This window comes from Protopterus annectens, chromosome 4.part1 (assembly GCF_019279795.1).
Source record: "Protopterus annectens isolate FY-2018-M chromosome 4.part1, PAN1.0, whole genome shotgun sequence".
Classification (NCBI taxonomy): Eukaryota; Metazoa; Chordata; order Ceratodontiformes; family Protopteridae; genus Protopterus; species Protopterus annectens.
In genome coordinates this window covers 597788490-597810002 of record NC_056734.1, presented here as the reverse complement: position 1 = coordinate 597810002, position 21513 = coordinate 597788490, and positions in this window count along the sequence as shown.

Here is a 21513-nt window from a genome sequence, read left to right as displayed (position 1 = left end):
ACTGCTTAGTGCTGTCTGCAGCTCTAAGTATAATAACCCATTTTCCATCTTAGCTTTAAAATCTGCAACATGTGGTCCCACACCAGCAATCATTAGAGAACCCATATTCCACCTCTCATTAGACATCCTGGGAGTAGTGCTTCTGTTTTGTTCCTGGAGAGAGAGGGACCATAGCGACATTATTTCCTGGAGACTGGTGATCACTTGAAAGCCTAATAGCTGATTCATAGAACCCATCTTAGAATTTGTGTTCCTGTTTTGCTCTTGGTGAGAGAAGGCGCAGAAGGTCATTGATTCCTGACTGTGTCTGACTGGGCAGTGAGTGTCTGTGTTGGGACCTTCCTGAATGGTCTGGTTGCTATTCAAGGCATCCACCAGGAAAAAGGCCACAAGAAGCCTATAGATCCCTACATCTGCTGGGATGAGAGTGCTTATCACCAAAGAGCTTGTGGTCTGCTTCTCATCTGGGGATTAGTGCTATTATTTTGTCCTGTAAGAGAATAGCAACAGACTCTGAATCCCAGAAGTGTAAAAATGTATTAAGACAAGCACTGGTAGTAGCCAATTAGATAGATCTCTACTATTCACCATTCTTGACAAAGCTATTTTTTTCTTTTCAATAAGTATTGCTTGATGTGTTGTTGTTTAACATAACTTCAGAATATCTCTTTAAACACTTCATATGTAAATTGTCAGGGTTTACTACAGTAGTTTCCCTCAATTGTCTGGCAATGTCCTGTATAGATACAGACACAGTGAAGTGATAATTTTTTCTGTAAAAGCACCCTTGAAATTTGACCAATACCTAGTTGTGAACTGTGCAACTAGTTTGCACAGTGACAAGCACTGCCACCAGAGTTGCAGATCAGATACTCTTTACTTTATTCTATATTCTCACAGCAACCATCTAATTAATAAAATGGCTTGTTGCCATGGATAAGAAATTTTCCATTGTCTCTGTTGTCATCTTGGTTTATGTGGACATCGTGGGGCACTGTAGAAATTGCATCACATTCACTGACAATCAGCTAATTCTCAAACTAACTGATAAGGTATCTAAGAGATGTATTTACGCAATGTCAGTCGAAGCAAAGCTCTCACATAGGAGCACTACTACTGTCAATCACATTGTCTGTAGTGCACACACTACACCCATCACACCCATCACAGACAGCACAGACATATTGAGCCACGCATGCTGAGACACTTTAGTGTAACTTTCTTAAACCCCAAAGTCCTCTTAGAAGAATCATCCATAAAAAATTCCCTTAGCTGCCCCAAATGTATTCTTTCAAAAACATCCACATTAACACATGCAATCATATCTCATGGAACTTTTGCTTCTAAGCACATAAGGCAAGCCATCACATGAACCAACATTCTGATCATAGGAGACACTATTGTGAGACACAATGATGTCTCTCTCACCAAGCCGAGTTGCTTATCAGAGGCCAGGATCTGCCATATTATGCATGCAATCAGGTTATTGGACCACACATACCAGTATGACTCAGTCACAGTCCATGTAGGTGTAAATGTCCTAAGACATACCTACCCAGACTATATGAAGGCAGCCATCATGAAGCTCTAAGAATATGTGTCCCAGGCTGGTATCAGCCTAGCATTCTACTTTCTCCAAGAATAATGCCACAACATGAACAGAAGATGACTGACTCTAATAATTAGCTTAGTTTCTGCTTTCATTCTAAGGTGGTTATAATATTTGTCAGCATGGAAGGAGATGGTCAACAAGCCATGCTGCTTTGCAGGGATGGTCTGCACCTCTCCTGTTTAGGCTTTTGAATATTGGCTAAAACATTGTTCTCACCCATAGTGGCTTTTTTAGGCAATGACAATTTGGCAATCCTTTTGATATAGCAAATCAAAACCAAGAAAATCTAAAGGTGTTACTGCTCATAGTTAGCCCAAACAGGAAACTCCACTCCTTAGAGAATGCTGACATCTGTGCAGTCACTAAGACATGGTTTAAAGGCACAGAGGGAACCACACCAGTGCCACGCTATAATGTCTTCAAGGGACTAAAGCTGAAGGTATCTTGATTTACATTAAAAATAAATATATCTTAAAGCTGGTCAAACAGTATAATGCACTTGAGCCTCTCCACACCTAACTCAGCATAGGCAAAATTTCCCAATATCATATTATGGGTGACTTTAATTACCTCACTATTAATGGGGGATCATATGTGACACCAAACATGTAGGCACAGTAATTCCTGGGCTGTGTAAACAGAAACTCCATGGACCCGGTTGTCAGTACTTTCATCAGGGACCCAAACGTACTGGATCTGGCCTCAGTAATATGAGAGAGTACTACATACCTCTTAGTGCAATGTCCTCTCTGGTAAGGTGAGACCACAAAATTGTCTCCTTTAAAGTAAAATTAAATCCTAGAATCCCAACTAAACTCAGAGCATTAATGAAATACTCTGATACTAACTGCCTACTATTAAGTAATAACCTGGCAAAATTTTAAGCCCACCCTAAACCCTAAACCCTGAGAACACTGCTGCCTGTGTGGGACTGTTCACAGAAACCCTATACAAGCATACTGATACCTGTATAGAGGCAGCTGTACCCATCAGGATTTATTTATTTTAAGTTTGATGACCAGGGAAGTCCACTGGGCCACTAGAGAGCCTGTTTTCAGTGGAGGCCCGAGCCAAGGAGAAAAGCTCCAATAGTTACATTTGTACTGAAGTTACACTTACAATGATTAAAATTTGAAAATCAGGATACACAAAATTATGTACAAGAAGTGTTAAAGCAGGACATATTTACCAAAACAAGACACTTACGATTAAAATTTTGAAAAATTACTACAGAACTAACTTTAAAAAAAAAACACCCTGGTGGAATCACAATTTCTGTAGGCTATATAACAGAAGGAAGAAAATCATGGCAAAAAATATGATTCAGTCATGCTCATCAAACCAAACAATCAACTCATAGGACAAATAAAGTCTATCAAAGCCAAATCTGAGATAAGTCTGGCCTCCCAGGCCAAGGACAACCACAAGGTATTCTTCATGTACGTTATTAATCTCAAAGAAAATACACAATTGTGTGCAGAGCTCATTGTTAGTGGAACCACCTGCACTGAGCCAGAAGATATAGCAAACCGAATGGCAGAAAAGTTCAGCTCTTACTTTATTGCTCTCTCACCCTCCCGGCCTTCTTAAGGAAATGCAATCACATATAATTCCCCCAATTATCACTAGACAGCAAGTCCGCAATGCTCTCTGTAAGACCAAGTACACTGCATTAATATTCCAGGTTGCCTTCTAAATCACATATGAAGCATGACCTATCAGTCTGTATGAAATCACTATTTAGCTGCAGCCTCCAAACAGGTTTCATGTCTCAAGAATGGAGAATGGCATTTGTCATCCCTCTACAAAAAGGTGGGCCATCTACATTCATAAGTCTCACTAGTCTCATATGCAAAGGAATGGAAAGAATTATCATGGAAATTGTCAATAATAATAATATAGGAAACCTTCATACACTGGACCCAACCCAGTTTGGTTTGCACAAAGGAAACCTCCATAAACTGCACACAACTGAGTTTGGTTTTATCAAAGGCAGGTCATGTCTGCTCATCCCAGTGGATTGGACTGAAAATATCTTGAAAGCAATGGATGAGGGCACAATGGTTCACATTGCATTCCTTGACCTGGCCAGGGCATTTGACACAATCCCCCCATTCAGGCATTATTGACAAACTCATGAGGTTGTGTATAAATCCTTCTGACACCTGGTGCATAGCTAGCTGGCTCACAGACAGGATCCAGGAAGTTAGAATTAGGAAGTCCATCTCTACAAAGAGACCAGTCACCAGTGGAGTCCCTCGGGGATTGGTCCTAGGACCACTGCATTTTGGCAACTACTTCTCTGAAGTCAAGGCTAGTATAAAGGGCCTCTGGCTGACCAAATTGTAGACCTTTGCAAATTAGGAGCAGTCATGGAATTCCCCACTGACACTAATGTTTTCCAGAAGGGATGACACAGACAAATAGTTGGTGTCAGAGCCATGGACTAAAACTATATGCCAACAAATGCATTATAGTATCCTTCAGGAAGTCACCTGCCAGTGGTAACTACCATACTGACAACACATCCCTAATAACTGTTCAGTACTCAGGGACTTGGGAACACATGTAAGCAGTAATCTAGTCTTTGATCTTCATGTGTCTATGGTTGTGAGGAAATCGTTCTATGCTGTGCACTTATAAACAAAGATAAGGCATCTAGGTCCAAGGACGTCATTGTTCCAATGTACTCAGCATTCATTAGACCTATTACTGAGTACAATGCCCCATTTGGTATGTACCTAACCAGGCACATCCAACGACTTGAATGTCCACAGAGGTTCAAAATTAAAATACAGGGTATAAATAACACATCTTATGCAGACTGCCTCAAAGCCCTGTACCTGTATTCCATTTTCAACACGCTGTTGAGGGGCAATCTATGGCTGGAATACAAGGCATTGTAAGATCTCTCCACTCTGATGGACTTCCTGCATATCCACAAAACAAACAGCACCAGAATTATCATTCTAAAGACTTTAACCTTGCCTTTGTTATAAACAAGACCTTCTGGACAGTCAGGTATGTATCCCATTGACAACTCCTTCTCTGGAATAGGCTGCCCATTCATGCGAAACAGAATTCCTCCCAAACCCAATTCAAATGCAACTTGGATAACTGGATGGGGGAACCAGAAATTCACCACTTGTTTGACATCTATGTCTTTGATGAACACAGGCATTATGTCAATACTTCATCTCCCTGGCTCCTGTTTACACAATCAAGGGTAGTAGAACTTGTCAGAGACTTGCGATGCATAACTTGGCTTAAAAAGTTATGCATATTCTCCAGTGGTTATTAGCCTAGTATACATGCATGCACATACGCACCTGTTAATGAAGGACCTTTTATCTTTTTGTCCCTATGTATAAGTCCTTACCGCATCAGTAAACATTGCAAATGTACAGTACTTGGGGGAGGTTGCAAAACAGGAAACTGAGCCATATGATTTTTGTACATGTATGGGTTGAAACAGAATATATGTGTGTAAATGAGAAGGAGGGTAGAGGAATGGTAAGGATGCAGGGAATAGAGTTGGTAAAGGTGGATGAGTTTAAGTACTTGGGATCAACAGTTCAGAGTAATGGTGAGTGTGGAAGAGAGGTGAAGAAGAGAGTACAGGCAGGGTGGAATGGTTGGAGAAGAGTTTCAGGAGTGATTTGTGGCAGATGGGTACCAGTAAGAGTGAAAGGGAAGGTCTACAAAAGGGTAGTGAGACCACCTATGTTATATGAGTTGGAGACGGTGGCACTGACAAAAAGGCAGAAGTCAGAGCTGGATGTGGCAGAGTTAAAGATGTTAAGATTTGCACTGGGTGTGACTAGGATGGACAGGATTAGGAATCAGTATATTAGAGGGTCAGCTCAGGTTGGACAGTTTGGAGACAAAGCAAGAGAGGTGAGTTTGCATTGGTTTGGACATGTACTGAGGAGGGATGCTGGGTATATTGGGAAAAGGATGCTAAGGATGGAGCTGCCAGGTAAGAGGAAAAGAGGAAAGATAAGGTTTATGGATGTGGTGAGAGAGGACATGCAGGCTGCTGGTCTGAAAGAGCATGATGCAGAGGACAGGAAGAAATGGAAACAGATGATCCGCTGTGGCGACCCCTAATGGGAACAGCCGAAAGAACATGATGATGATGATGTGCTATAAGGAGTGAAGGAGAAATAACACTTTATCTAAATATCACCCAATGTAAAATGTACAAAAAGTTTTTTATATTCTGTTATGAACGATGTGAATTTTATTTATTTTATTTTATTTATTTATTTAACATTTGTTGACCGGGAATGTCCGACTAGGTTCCACAGACCTGTTTTCAGCAGAGGCCTGGGGAGAAATGCTCCAGAAGCATGTCTTTAGAATGAAGGCGTCCTTGATGGGTAATTTCCTTAATTTTATCCTAGAATGCTATGAATTATATTGAAATAGCCTTTTAAATACATTTTACCCAGGACTTAATAACAATATTAGCATTAAAATATTTAGAAATTACTCTCTATTAAATTAAGAACCATTATAGGGTCATAGGTTCATAGGGTGGTACTAGGCTATCAGCCCCAGGGCCTATACAAGCCTAGCCATAACAATTCCATGGCTATTTCTTTGCACAGAATTTACTTCCCTGGCCCCCTGTCTAGCAGGGCAACTGACATGATCCCCAGGGTGAATTTCCTATCTCCCATCCAATCATCAAGGTTCCTTTTGAAGAGGGCCAAAGAGGTGCTCTGCTTGACATGTATGGGCAGTCTATTCCACAGTCTGGGGAGTCTCTGGGTCAGGAACCTGTATCTCCAGCATGTTTTGCTCATTGTGATGACAAGGTTTAGATCCCTGGAGCATGTGTCTGAGGGAATGGGATTTCTTTAAGTGTAGAATGTCCAAAAGCTGTAGGTTCGACATGGTCTTGTATGTTAAGCAGAGATTGCCTCTGAGTAGATGATATTCGACAGAGTATAGGTGGAATTTTTTTAGATGGTCAGCATAGGGCATCTGCTTTAGGCCTGTGATTCTTTTAGTGATGTATTTCCAGTTGTTGCAGATGTCTTGAAAGGTACATACCAAACAGGGCATTGTATTCTATAATGGGTCTAATGAGGGATGAGTACAGTGGGACAATGACTTCCTTTTTTAGGGATGAAAAGCCCTTAGTGATGAGATGTGCCACATAGAAGGATTTCCTGACTGTTGTGGCAATGTGGTTATCGAAGGTGAGACCATTGTCCACCTGTGTTCCTAAGCCTCTTGTCGCACTTTCAGTGTTTAGTGTACTGCCACCTATGTGGTAATTCACGGATACATGATTTTTCCCAAAGGGGATAACTATGCATTGAGCTTGAACCCATGGATCTGGCACCAAGCATCTGTTTCTGTAAGGCCCATTTGTAGAATATCCACATCATTTGGGGATTCAATAATGGCTCCCAGTTTGCAGTCATCTGCAAACTTTGTTAGCCAGAGTCCCTTAGTGTTGGCCTGTACTTCAGAGAAGTAGATGCCAAACAAGAGCGGTCCCAGGACTGAACCCTGAGGTACTCCACTTGTCACTTGTCTGGAGCTGTATTTGGAGTCAGCTGCTTTTACAGTGTGGGTTCTGTCAGTAAGCCAGTTGGCAACCCATCGAGTGATGTAGGGATTAATGCCCAGCTTAGTAAGTTTATCTATGATTCCAGAGTGGGGGATGGTGTTGAAGGCCTTGGCAAGGTCCAGATAAGCTGTGTCAACCACCTTACCCTTGTGTGTTTGAAGGTTGCCAATGTCTTTGTTTATAGGTTCCATAATAATACATTCCATGGCCTTGCAGATCAGGCTCATCAGACTGATGGTGCAGTAGTTCCCATGATCCAAGGTGGATACCCCCTTGTGGAGTGGGATAACTGTAGCTGTGCGCCACTTAGTGGGCACGAAGCCTGAGGTGAGGCTATAATTAAACATGACACTTAGGTGAGGTGCCAGTTCATTTTGTAGTTTATGTAGTACACAGCCTGGGATGTCATCTGGTCACATGGATGCTGTATTTTTAGCTTTAGGGAGTGCATTGTTTTACCTTTGTGGCCATTATTACCGGAATTTGGCAATCTTTCGATATTGAGATTGGCCCTTTTGGGGGGGTGAGGGGGGTGAAGTTTGCACTGAATCGATCTGCCAGGATATTGGCAATATCTTTGGGATCAGTATATTTAATGCCATTCTGTTGTAGCTAAGAGCAAATCTGAGCATTGCCATTTAGATTCTTGACATAGCTATAGAATGCCTTGTGGTTGTCTTTGGAATCTTTAGCAATTTTATTTTTGTAACTAGCTTTGGAGGATTTTATGAGGGATCTCAGCTTATGATATGCTGTATAGATTATAACGCCTTGCTGCCATATATTTTTTGTCAAGGTATTTGCAGTCAGCATTTGTTTATGCTGAAGAAGTTCCCAATGATGGTGTTCTAAGATAAGTCCATTAAATGTTCTCACAGGTATATGTTTATTTGATTTGTTAACACTTCTGTCTGTCACAGGAGCATTGATGTGGACTATGCATGCCCTCTATGTCCCTACCCTTCCAATAACTGTGATGTAGCTGTAAAATGGTCCTCTTGCTTCTGCTGCTAATGCTACCCATCTGAATTACAGCAGTTAAATCTATACTTTTCAGTGACATAATGCTGTAACATTTTCAACAGACATACTGAATGATAAAGTGGGCAGCAAATTATGCCACAAGAACATCTTTAGTGAATTCAGCTGGTTATAGTGAAAAAAGTTATTAGTTTAACTGTATAGTCCTAAGCAGTCAAAATATGACCACTTAATAACACATCATTCAGCATTTGGCAAGAAATAACGAGAAGAAAAAAGACGGATATGTATATGTGAGCTGGAACCCAAAGAAATCAAGTAAAATTTTTTTTAAGTTATAAATGATTGTTTAAAATCAGGAAAATTGTGTAAATAGTTGGAATTGTCATGCAGTAAAGTTCATTCATTTTTCTATACCATATTTATCCTTTTCTTGTTCAAGAGAGAATTGCTATTTATTACAACAAGTAATGAATACAGGGCAGAGAAACAGTACTGCACTGGGATGCCAGTCTACCACATAATGCACACACTCACTCATTTACACACTAACAATCACTGCATTCACAACAATGAGTCATTTAATAAAGATTATCAACTCACCATATAGCATGTATCAAAATCTACATGGCTATAGGAAGTACATAAAGACTCCAGGGAGAAGGCACTAGAGCTGGTAACTGAACTGGAGAATCAAGATCACTGATGCAGTAATGGTAAGTGCTATTCTGATGCACTACCATTGTATTTTCTAAGATATCATACTGAAGTATTGTGAAAAAGAATACATCATTTCATACTATACCCCAGGAGAAAACTGTGTAATGGAAATGAGTAACAGAGCAACATAAATGAAGTTTATGCAAGTTTTACTTGCATGTCTTTGTTAGTTGCTTTTTCTGGCTATAAAGTAATTATAAACTGTTATACACTGACCTATGCATTGACCTGAGGGTAGGATTGCCTCTATAGTAGAATCTATGCTAAATATCACCTCAGTGTTGTCTGTTTTTACACTCAGTTGCCATCTTCCTTCATAGAGCAGGTATGTGTTATATTTTATTACATTTGTATTTGTCCTAAGACTATGTAAAACAGTGTAAAGACTTTGGTAGTGTGTTATATTTGTAACAATTTAATTCAGATCAGATAACCTTTATGTGTGCGTGTGTGTGTGTGTGTGTGTGTGTGTGTGTGTGTGTGTGTGTGTGTGTGTGTGTGTGTGTGTGTGTGTCTGTATATATATCTATATATATATATATATATATATATATATATATATATATATATATATATATATATATATATATATATATATACACATGTGTGTGTGTGTGTGTATAAAAACACTGTTTTATAGTAAGTGATGGTGTTATATCTTGCCTATCAGTGTAGTGCCATATTATGATAATTTGCTCAATACAGCTGTATATTTATACTGCATTACTTTGGTTCTCTGTCAGTACATTTCCTGCTACAACTACTTTGAGCTTACATGCATACACTTTTTTTACCAACACTCTACTCTCATATTTCCCTTGTATTCTCTTGTTATGACTTACTGTAGTCCTTCCATCTCTTTTTTGTGTAATAAGTACTAACTTTATTGCTTCAATATAAGTTTACAGCTTAGTAGAGTTTATTTTCTTTCTTTTATTTCAGAACCTGTGGTCACTACATCTGACAGCGATATTGCAGGAGCTCTGTCAGAAGTTCAAAACTAAGTGCAACCTATAAAAATTCAGCAAAGAGGTATTTAACGCATCTCTAAAAATTATAGACTGGTCCATCCTAAAAAGACTTCCCCTGAATTATGAAGTCAAACATTTCAACAGCACCTTCCTAAGCATTCTTAAAACCCTAGCCCCTCAGTGAACAAAAAGAATAAAAAATAACCGCGCCCCATGGGTCATCAAATCATGTAAAATTCTAATGAAAGACAGGAACAAAGCATGGACTGCCCAACTCATGAATAAAAATGACATAAGTCTTCAGTTATACAGACGACTCTGCAATCAAACAAAAAGACAAATATTGCATGACAAAACATCATACTATTCCTACATTCAAGATAACCACAAAACAACCATAAGAAATTCTGGTCCTCTGTAATGTCACTACTCAACCCAGGAAATAAAAGTAATCCCAATCCATATCCCAATATACCACCTCTACAAACAGACACCATATTCAACACATACTTTATAGAGTCCATATCCATCCTAAAAGTAAACCCAAGTCATCCACCCCACCTCACTACTTCTTCTAATATCAACAATACTATCCTCTACACACCCCACATATTCCACACACACAAGCAGCCCCTCACTCATAACCAAAAACCAAACCATCCCCACCTTACTTTTCAGCCCATCTCTTTATCTCATATAAAATACTACTACAAAAGCTGAAAACTTGCTCAACATCAGGAGACAACCTCCCACCAGAATACCTAAAGCTTGCCACAGAGGCAATAGCATTCCCTGTTAGAATCTTAATTAATAGGTCAATAGCTGAATCACATGTCTCTAACCTATGGAAGAGATCACACATTATCCCTTTACATGAGGGAGGCAACTCTACTGACATCACAAACTTTCTTCCTATTGCAATCTTGTCTCCCCCTCTCTAAGATTGTAGATTTGACAAAAGCATTTGATATGGTATCTCACCCCAAACTCCTTAAAGAACATTTCAGCATTGTTCTGTCCTCCTTCTCACTTTGGTGGTTCTGGGATTACACTCATACCTTTTCCACATCTATTTTTACTATCTCCTCTCTCACACCCTACCCTTCCTCTACTCGTACAATCCTACGCCTTAACCAGTATAATCTACCATACTCCCTGACCTCTAGAATTTTCATAATTGTTATGATAATCATCTATTATGTGAATAATACTGTATCTTCCTATTATCCTGCTTCATATAATTTATGTTTGAACACTATGACTTTATTATGTCTGCTGAGTTTTTATTCTGACAAATCAATATGTAGTTTTTCAAATTTTATGCTTCAATGTTATAACTTTATTATGTCTAAGTTATTATGACAAACTAATGTGTTGTTTTCATATTTGTGCTTGAATTTTATGACTTTATTATGTCTGTTTAGTTTTTCATTATGCTAACCATGTGCATCTGGAGCTTTTCTCCTCAGGCCTCCACTGAAAATGGGTAGCTCATGACTCAGCCGACTTTCCTGGTAAACAAATGTGAAATAAATAAATAAATAAATAAGTGATTATTATGCTCTGCCCACTTCATTTGACATTAAAAATGTTGCAGTGCCTTCCATGCCAGAAGGTGTGACACTACTAAACCCAGTGCACAAGTCAGAAGTAAGAAAATAATGGACAGAGCAACTAGATATTGTAAATGTTATATATAGTTACCAGAAGAAATAAGTGGGAGAAGATGACATGCACCTAATGAAGCTGTGGAGATGGCAGTGGTTTTGCGGTAGACGAAGGCCACTTATCCTAACAGCATCTTGAGCAGTATATCATATGTGGCAATTGCTGTGCAGACCTTACACCAGCTGGACAACACAGTAAGTTTAATCCACAGGAAACCATTGCAGAATCACTACTGCACTTTCCAACTGCATTTGTATTTCAGCAGCCTAGGTATAACATTCTGTGATTCCCTGAGGAATGGTTGTACATCTTACAAGCATGCTATAGGGTGGTAGTTCCCCTCAATAGCATTTGATGTACTACAATGGCACAACTAAAAATACTTCACTGGATAACAAGCGGCTAGTTTACATTAGCACAGATGAGTTTTAAGTCCATCAGTTGCCATATAATATACAACATGGCTGGCACCATCATAAATGTTTTTTAGAAGTATGTTGGGAATGTATATATTTGGCAGCTAGTCAGTTACACATACCACAGGAATATCTCATTCATAATTATATCTGCTGCATAACACACCTGTATCACTGATGGCACAAGAACACACTGGGAAGTATCAGCAACTATTCTACATGTTCTATGTCAGAGACCGAGATAATGGTGCCAACAGATAGCAACTCTGGCTGAAGTCTGCAATCCAATTTCAAAAACAGTTTGATGAAGAGAGATACAACTAGACATAACAGCCAAATACACATGTTGATATGTGGAATACGTAGCATCTTAAATAGTCTGTTTAGGTTAATAGCTTCATAGGTAAGTACTAGCCAATCAATCTGCAGATCACTTCAAGCCTAGCCAAAAAACCCTATTGAAAATTTTCCTCTAGCCTCAAGGATGGAAGACAAGATAGAAAAAGAGAGAATTTGCAGTTGTTCATCCAATTATCTAGGTTTACCATGAGCATAAATACTGTATGATCCATCCTTTTATTCTTTATGCTTTTTCCCCTGATCCTTGACAACCATCAAGCCACCCCCTCTGGGCTCAAGCCATCATTCCCCAGTGTTGAAGACCACATGCTCCACTTGGCAAGACGAGTCAACATACAAGTAGACATTGCAGAGTTTTTGCTCTTGCAGGCATCCCAGCAATGAAAGCATTATTTGTAAGGCAACATGAGCCCATGCATCACTCAGGGGCCACTTATATCTCACCATCAATGCATGTGTGCTCCTACTACAAATGCTGCAAAGGTCTACTATCACTGGCTTGTGTGTCAGTTCTCACCCCCTTTCTGCACTGACTCCTTTGTATTCTGACATGCCACCATGCTTCAACCAAGGTTTCATCACTAGAGCAGTAGCAACTTCTCCTCAGGATGGGTGTACCTATACCTCCTGTTTGCAACATCGGTTGCCCAAGCTGCTAAACGAACTCATGTCACCTGAACTGTAACAAAGACTTTATCTGTTTACACTACTAGAACAGGCTCTGTATGATTCATCTGCTGCTAGTTATCCTATTGAACAGGGGTTTGTGCCACAGTTTGCAGTCAATCAGCTGTGCATACAACACAATGATGCAAATCATTTGCACCCAGGAAATATAAAACACAACATATCATTGCATTGATGGATACCTTAGGCATTAAAAAAAACTCAAAAGGCAGACACGCTGAGCATATTCAATGAAATCTAATAGTTTATTCAAAGAAATCAGTATCACAAAACTTTTGGGCAATAGCCTTTCTTCACTGTGTGTATAACAAGTGAAAACTCACATCTCTATTTAAATAATTCAAAATAAAATCATGTGACACAGCCCCAACCAGAAAACAAAATCAATTAACTATTTGTTCTATTCTAAAATCAATTACTTACTAATACAAAAAGATTAAAATATTTAAGTTTAGAATAAATATACATGCATAACAAAATTCTGTTATTAAAACTACATTCTTATATTATTTTATCTATTGTAAAACCGTTTGCTTTTTCTTCGGTATAGGCTTAATATTGACAGCTGTATTCAAGCCTGGTGCAAGATCAACCTGTAGCCAGACTATCCATTCATATTCACAGATCTCCAAAATATTATTTATGTCACCACCCCTTCTACTTCTAAACTGGGTATCTACCACCCCAAAGCGAAAACCATGTTCAATGCCTTCTTCTCCTATATGTTTAACAATACATTGGTGTTCACCTTTCTATGTATCTCTGTCCTATGTTCTATAACTCTGTCCTTCTGTCTTTGTGTGCATTTCCCTATATAAAAAGCAGAGCGTTTCATGCAATTTGCCAGATAGACAAGGTTGGATGCATTAAATGTAGTATAGTAATTAAATGCATACTTATTCTTTGATATAGAGTGTGCAAACTCATTGCTTTTCTCAATATTGTTGCAACATATGCAACTATAGCAAGGAAATGTACCTTTCTTTAACATTTGTTCAACAGTATTAAGCTCAGTGTGTCTGGCTTTTGTCGTTTTTGTTTTACTGTTTTGGACTTTTTGCTCTCCAAAAAGTGGTTAACCTTACTGCTGATCCAATTTGCTTTTTACTATGTTTTTGGATGCCTTAGGCATCCCAGAGAGATGGCTAGTTTCAGCAGCACTGACTTTGACCATTATGTCTGCAGTAGATCAGGATACCACTTAGGCTGTCACAGCTGGTAAGCAGGGGTATGATGTTTCAGAATTTAGTTATAGCATTACTTCTGAGGTCAGTAATGTGCATCTAAATGTGTAACACGCATTTCCAACTGAACACATGCATGTGTTGGGCATACATGTGTTTTGGCAGCAGTATATCTATTCTTCCCTCATACATAAGTGTTCCATGTTACATACAAAGTGTAGTTACTACTATCCTGTCTGATATAGGTACACTTCTTGGGGATCCCAGTTAGGACTGACAATGGACAATGGGTGCATTTTTTGTGGAGTTGGGGGATACATCTCCACAGGCAAAAGCCTGTGGTGCAAGCTGCTTTCTGATGTGATATCTCAGTACCATTGTTATGATCCACAGTGTCTGATATCCTGTCAAGACATGCATGCATGAAGTGTTGTTTTTAACTGTAGTACAGCAGGCAGGCACATGAGAACAACTGCAAATCAGCAGCAAATTTCACATTCCATAGCACCCAGTACTTTGTCTGCAGTGATGCTGTGTACGTTGAGTGAGGGATAACATTGAGATATGATCAGCACTGACACCAGCTGAGTTAAACTCACTCAAGGTTGCATGCAACATTCCTCAACATCAGACAATGTGGCAACAGAGTCAGCCTCACATAGTCTTGTACAACTTGGACAGAACTGTAAACTACATGCATGATGCTGAAAGATTGATACAGCAGTCATAATACCCTTAGGGATCTCTCAGAGACTACTTGCAGACTTAGAAATCTACAGATGACATCCAGTAAGCTGTTATTCAGCATGCAGAAGATGATCAGGCACTACAGAGCTATGTGCATTTGTGACAGACTTCACAAGTGCCATACAAAATGACACTGTCCATCAGTCAAATCAATTATGTAATCATTCTGCATAATGACCTCTGCCCAGCATGCTGGTACATGGATGTCACAAGTTCTCACCTGCTATGTTTTCCAACACAAGGCATCATCACAATCAATTGGTAGTGCACAATTATTCCATGTTTGAGGTGTTGGACATGCTCAACCTCCATTCTGATGTCTCCCTAACTATTATCTCTGGAAAAGCAACAATTAAACATGAGTGTCACTTAATTACCAAGAACAGTCATGAATGTGTACAAAGGATGACATGACAGTATGTAATAACAGTCTTAAAATATATCATGGTTAATGCACAGTTAGTAGGGCACCTGAGGTAGCAGTTTATAAATGTACATAATAATCTTTACTGCTGTGTTCAAACTTCAGATTAACAGTAAAAGCCATATATTAGGTGCCCATTATTTTAAATTAAACACAGTACGGTTCAACATGGTTCTTGTCAATGCGCTAATACATAGAGTATTCACATAAGTCACACACATTATGCTGCCTGTAAGCAATACTCTACACAGCAATTGTGCAACACATGTCAGTGATGGTGCTACACAACATCCTCTTCCATGATATCCCTACTGCATACCGTGTTCACACTTTTCCTGTATCAGGCCTATACTAACAGCTTTCAGGCAATGTTACAGTAATATATTGTGCAGCCTGGATCAAGACAAGAATATCCATTCATTATTTTTCAAAAGCAGCATATCATACTACCTGAAGGACATGATCATCATCTAATTTCCAAAGGCATCTCCACTAGATCCAAGGAAGTCTTAATTTCCATTTACTCATATCTTAGACTCACTATTGAATATAGCACAACTTTTGGCATGTATTTATTTAAACATGTCACATAACTTGAAATACCTTAGAGATTCATAACTTAAAAGATCAGTAACTACAAAAATCTTAGTTATCAGGAGAGACTGGCAGCTCTTTCTCTGTACTCAGTCTCTTACAGACTCCTCTGTGGAGATCTGTGTCTCCCCCTTTGTGTCATGAAAGATCCAACCTTATTTGACCATCTAGTCCTTCACACAACTAATAGTTCATCAAATACTCAGGTAAGGTAACTAAACCTTCATCAGCAGATAAATAAGACATGTTAGTGTGATAGATTCATATCCCAATATATCTTTCAGCTCTGGAGAAAACTTCCACTGCATGTCAAGCAGAGTAGCACCATTGCCACCTTCAAGGTAAATGCTGAAAATGGGCTTCTACCTATTCAACCTTTCCAGGTAACCAAATGTCAATAAATAAATACATAAATAAGTATTATTTAGACACATCATATTACAGTAGAACATGCCTAGGCATGCATGAGAATAAAACACGAATGAAGAGGAACCAGAGATCTTAATGCAAGCTATAAGGAGTTTTACTTGGCGTACCTCTCAGCTGTCCAGATTTTTGCAGAATCCCAAATTTTTGGTGTATTCTTATAAAATTTATAGTCTTGTTTCAAATCACTGAGGAATGAAGTTACTAAATAATGGCATGCATTTGAGTTTCAGGCATTATATCCTTCAGAAATACATGCTAACGAAAAAAATGTTTTTCTAACAACTTTTTATGTTTATAAGAACAACATTTAAAATCTGCCCATTTTTTTTGGCTTTTGTCCCACCATTATTTTAGGCTTTGTCCAGTTTTCTTATGCTAAGAGATTTAGAGGTATATCACATGCACATGTACAGGTAACATATTCTACATATGTGGTAAATACCTGTGGCTAGATAGAATTGATAGTCAATGTCACTTCCATTACAGTTTAGGCCTCAACTTTCTAGCTCACTGATTGAGACACAGCACACAGAAGTATTAAAGGGCATGCAGGACACATTCCAAAGCCAACTCTTATGGAGCTATACAGATCCTTTTTATCATATAATGTATATCATATACTAAAAATGCAGCTGTAGTTAATAAGTTAATATGGCTCAGTACTTACCGGTTTTACTTGACCTAAAGTATCTAGAAGCAAAGTATGTGTGATAGCCTTTACTACAGCTAATCAATACATAGGTTTAAAGTGAAACATTATATGAAACATTTATATTTGCTTTGTACATTTATGACACACCACAGCATATGAAAAAATGCCACTTGCTTTGTACATTTATGATGTATCACAACATGGATAGTAATGATGTCCTTAAATTCAAGAATGTCTCAGAAATTCAGAAAAATGCATCTGGACATTTCTGTACAAACCAGCCTTGTGGAGTGTAATTCAACACAGAGCTATCTTGCATTAATCTCAATGCGGGTCTATATTATAGTATCGAAGTTTTTAAACTTTGAATGCTATAATATCGACCCGTTTTTGTCGAAAACTCAAAATAGTGAAGCCGCGGAACTTCGAAATCTTACCTAGGGTAAGATTTCGGTTGTCCGTTCCATGGCTTAGCTATTTACTGTACTGTGGTGGGAAGGTTATGGACCAGGGTAAGGTAAGTATGTGAACAGAGGTTACGGACCGGGATAAGGTAAGTGTGGGAACGGATCGGGGTAAGGTGAGTGTGCGATAGTTAAGGACATTAGGGTAAGGGAGCGGGTAAGGTGAGTGTGTGATAGTTAGGGACTTTAGGGTTAGGGAGTGGGTAAGGTGAGTGTGCGGTAGTTAGGGGCTTTAGGGTTAGGGAGCAGGTAAGGTGAGTGTGCGGTAGTTAAGGACTTTAGGGTTAGGGAGCAGGTAAGGAGAGTGTGCAGTAGTTAGGGACTTTAGGGTTAGGGTTGGGTTAAGGTGAGTGGATGAGTAGTAGTGTAAGGTTAGAATTATGGTTTTGTTAAGTGTATGTGTGTGGTTTATTTATTTTGGTGTGCTTGTGTTGTGAGTTTGTGTTTCGGAACAGCAAAATTTTTCCCTGGGAAAAAAATTGTTGTTCTGTATGTTTGATATTTTGTGGTTTAGATATTTTAGGTACAATGAAATAGCATTTGCTATTTAAATCGTACAATAGAGTAATATAAACGCTCTCAATACATGTCATCATTTTCCATGTGCATTACAACTGTTACTGTTATGCTCTGTGTAGCCATAACCCCAACTGCTTATGCACTGTTGCAGATGCATATTAAATATGCTGATAGTTTGCAACATTGTTACATAAAGTTTCATAAAATACAAGGCAGATGGGGGATGTTTTGTAACTGCCAGTGGTTCAGATAACTGTATTGTACCAGCTCGGCTTGTTCCTTAATGCTATTATTTTAGCGACTGGTCATTTATTGTAATACCTAGAGGTTTGTCTAGAAAATTCCATTAGTTTAAGACTGATACCCTTTACATTCTGGCCAATTACATCTTGACAAAGAGCTGTACTTGGAGTTCTGGAATGTATTGCACACAGTTGGTCAGCAGATCCCTGTATGCATAAGGATCCCATAAACAGGGGACAGTGTCAATGTGTCACCACAGAACAAGCGGTGGTGGTATGATTCCCTGTACCATATCAAAGTGATAGTCCAATTACTTACTACTGTGCCTTACCTTTAACTCAGGTGCTGCTTTACTACTCTGCATGCTGGGTTGCAAGCATTTCCTGTGACATGGTGCAGTATGGCAGACATAAATGAACAACAAGCAGAGCTGAACACAAGATAAGGCAACTATCAAGACACTGCATGGGCAAATGTAACCCAGGATGAGCCCAGCTACTCCTATGGATTATGTGTGGATGCGATCTGCACGTAGTGGTGCTATTACTTATGGTGAGTGCCTGTGTTAGCAATGTGAACCCAGCACTGTGTGCATCATTGTTTGCAATACATACATTTATAATATATTACTGTGTGTTTTGCCTTGTGGTCATCTTTTCCCTTGTATGGACAACACTATTTGAATACGCTGATTCATCAAGCCTCTTGCTGTTTATTTTATCAGTGCACTACCAATAGCACCATAACTGGCACTATGCCAGTAGGCATCAGTACGCTTGCAATATTGTTATTTATACACATATGAAAATGGTTTCCATGCTTGTTGGGGATTGATTTGTTTGCCACTGTGTCAGTTGTTCTCCTATTGAACTTGACTATATCTCACTGCTTTGTATTCTCTTTGTTAGCTTGGTTTGTGTACTGGTTATTGCACTGTTGAAATATCTGCATTTAATACTTTTATCTGGTTGTTATTATTTAGTTTATGAATATTATTAGTTACATAGTAGTCACTGCTTAGGTGTACTGACTTGACCGATTATTTACGCATACAGATTGTGTATGTTTAAATGAGACAACTTATTTTATTTTGGTTAACTCCAGGTTGAGGCACCCCCTTTAGCAATAAGTAATCAGAAGTACTAATAACACAAAGCAATGTTTTGCACCATGTTTTTTTTTCACTTCATTTATTAATTACAGCTTAGGATCTTTGATTTGAGATACTCTTTCATCCACATGTACCACGTTATATTGCAATGTTCAGTTTAGATATTAAACTACAAAGTGCACCTTTATTGGACATCATGATTATGTTATCCTGTTTCTTATATTTAAGACTCCCACATAACATAAAAGACAAGTAGAACTCTCAACCTTCCCTGATTTTAAGAATATTCCTAACTTTATGAAGTATTTGACATCCTGGTAAATCACAGAGGGCTATAATCAGTCACCTTTGCTGGACATTAGAGTTTCCTACTTCTAACTAATCAGAAATTTGGCATTGATGCAAAACCTATTGTTTAATTAACATTTTAAGTGAATTATGATAATATTTAAAAATTGTCCCTGATTTTGGGTGCCTGTCTCTCCATTATTGTTTGGCTCTATATCTGAATCTTGAGAAAAAGAAGTTGAGAGCTATGGAGAAAAGTGTATATCAGCAGATACACTAATATCATTCTTTAGACTTGATATATTTTTTTGTTTTCATTTTTATACACATTGCCATATTAGCAAACGTTTGCATTTCTGCATCCCCTGCTTCTTAAGGCAACACTGCAATTTAAAAAGAAATATTTAAAGCCAAAAGTATGTCAATAATAATAACAATACAGCGTAATACATTACCTAAGTATACTTGTTACAAAGATGATGGCCAATTTTATGTTATTTCACTGGCACAGTGCATTTAATTACTAAGAGAGGTAGTTGCCTGATTAATCCTGTAGAATTAGTTAAGTGTTTTTTGCAGTCAAGCTTTGATGTATGCAATATGTCTAAGCTCTTTGAACATCTTACAATATAGACTATACCCAGAAGCATCTAGTCACTGATTCTTTAACTTCAGTTTTATAAATTTAGATTTTTTATTTAATCTTATTTTACTATTTCATATATTGAGGAGTAGTAGAATAGTATTGTCTATTGTTTAACAAAATGCTATTGGGGCAAAGGGTCACTGTTTTTGGTATGATAATTTCTATCTGGAGTAACTCATGAACAATGCTTATTTTAGGATTTTATTTATCTATTTGTTTCTGTATTTATATGGAAACTAATTAGTTGAAAAAGACTCCATTAAAGTTTCCTTGCTGGACAGACATTGATACCTGAAGGCTTTCTTCATATAACTAATAAAAAGATCACAAAGAAAAGCCAAAAAAAAAAAAAAAAAGCAAAAAACAGAAAAAAGAGATGAACCAGAGTTACATTTAATATTCCATGTCTACAGCTAGTGAGGTTTGGTTTTGAAAGCCCAAATGCACCATTAAAGACTTTAAATATCAGTAAAAAGTCAGTGGGCATTCAGAAACCTTCAAGTTGGAACACTTTAATAACCAGGATAAGCGCTTTCGAATAATCCAACTCTTTTTCAAATCCAAGTACAAAGCATAATAAAACACAAACCTATTTAAAATAACACATTCAACCAATAAAAATGCAATAAACCACATACCCTCTAGAGGGACAAATCAATTCAATTTCCAGGGTCTATGCCCTCTAAGAACAGGCTTTAGTGGTCAAACACTGTTAAGCACTGGCACTCTATCCGCCTGCAGATCTGCAATCCAGTTTACTTCAACCTGTTCTGTTTTGAGGGAAATATTGCCCCCTCTTCTGGTTAGAGCACATAACTGCAGGACCATACATTTAAAAGTCTCAAATTCTTCTTAACATGGTGTGCAAGTGCATTATGCTCACCACCAGTCCTTATATCTCTGCAATGTTGTAGGACACTCTCCTTCAACATTCTATTGGTTTTGCCAACATTGAATGCATCACAATCCTGGCACTTTGCTAAATAGACCAGGTTCCTGGTAGTACAGTTGGCAAAACCTTTTAAACAATACACACGTCCAGTGACGGGATGTTGAAATTTATTAGACCTGTCTATAAAGGGTCTATATCAGAACATTGAAGTGTTAAAACTTCGAATGTTCTAATATCAACCCGTTTTGAGCGACCGCTAAAAATAGCAAAGCTGCAGAACACCAAATTCTTTCCTAGGGAAAAAAATTGGTTGGCCGG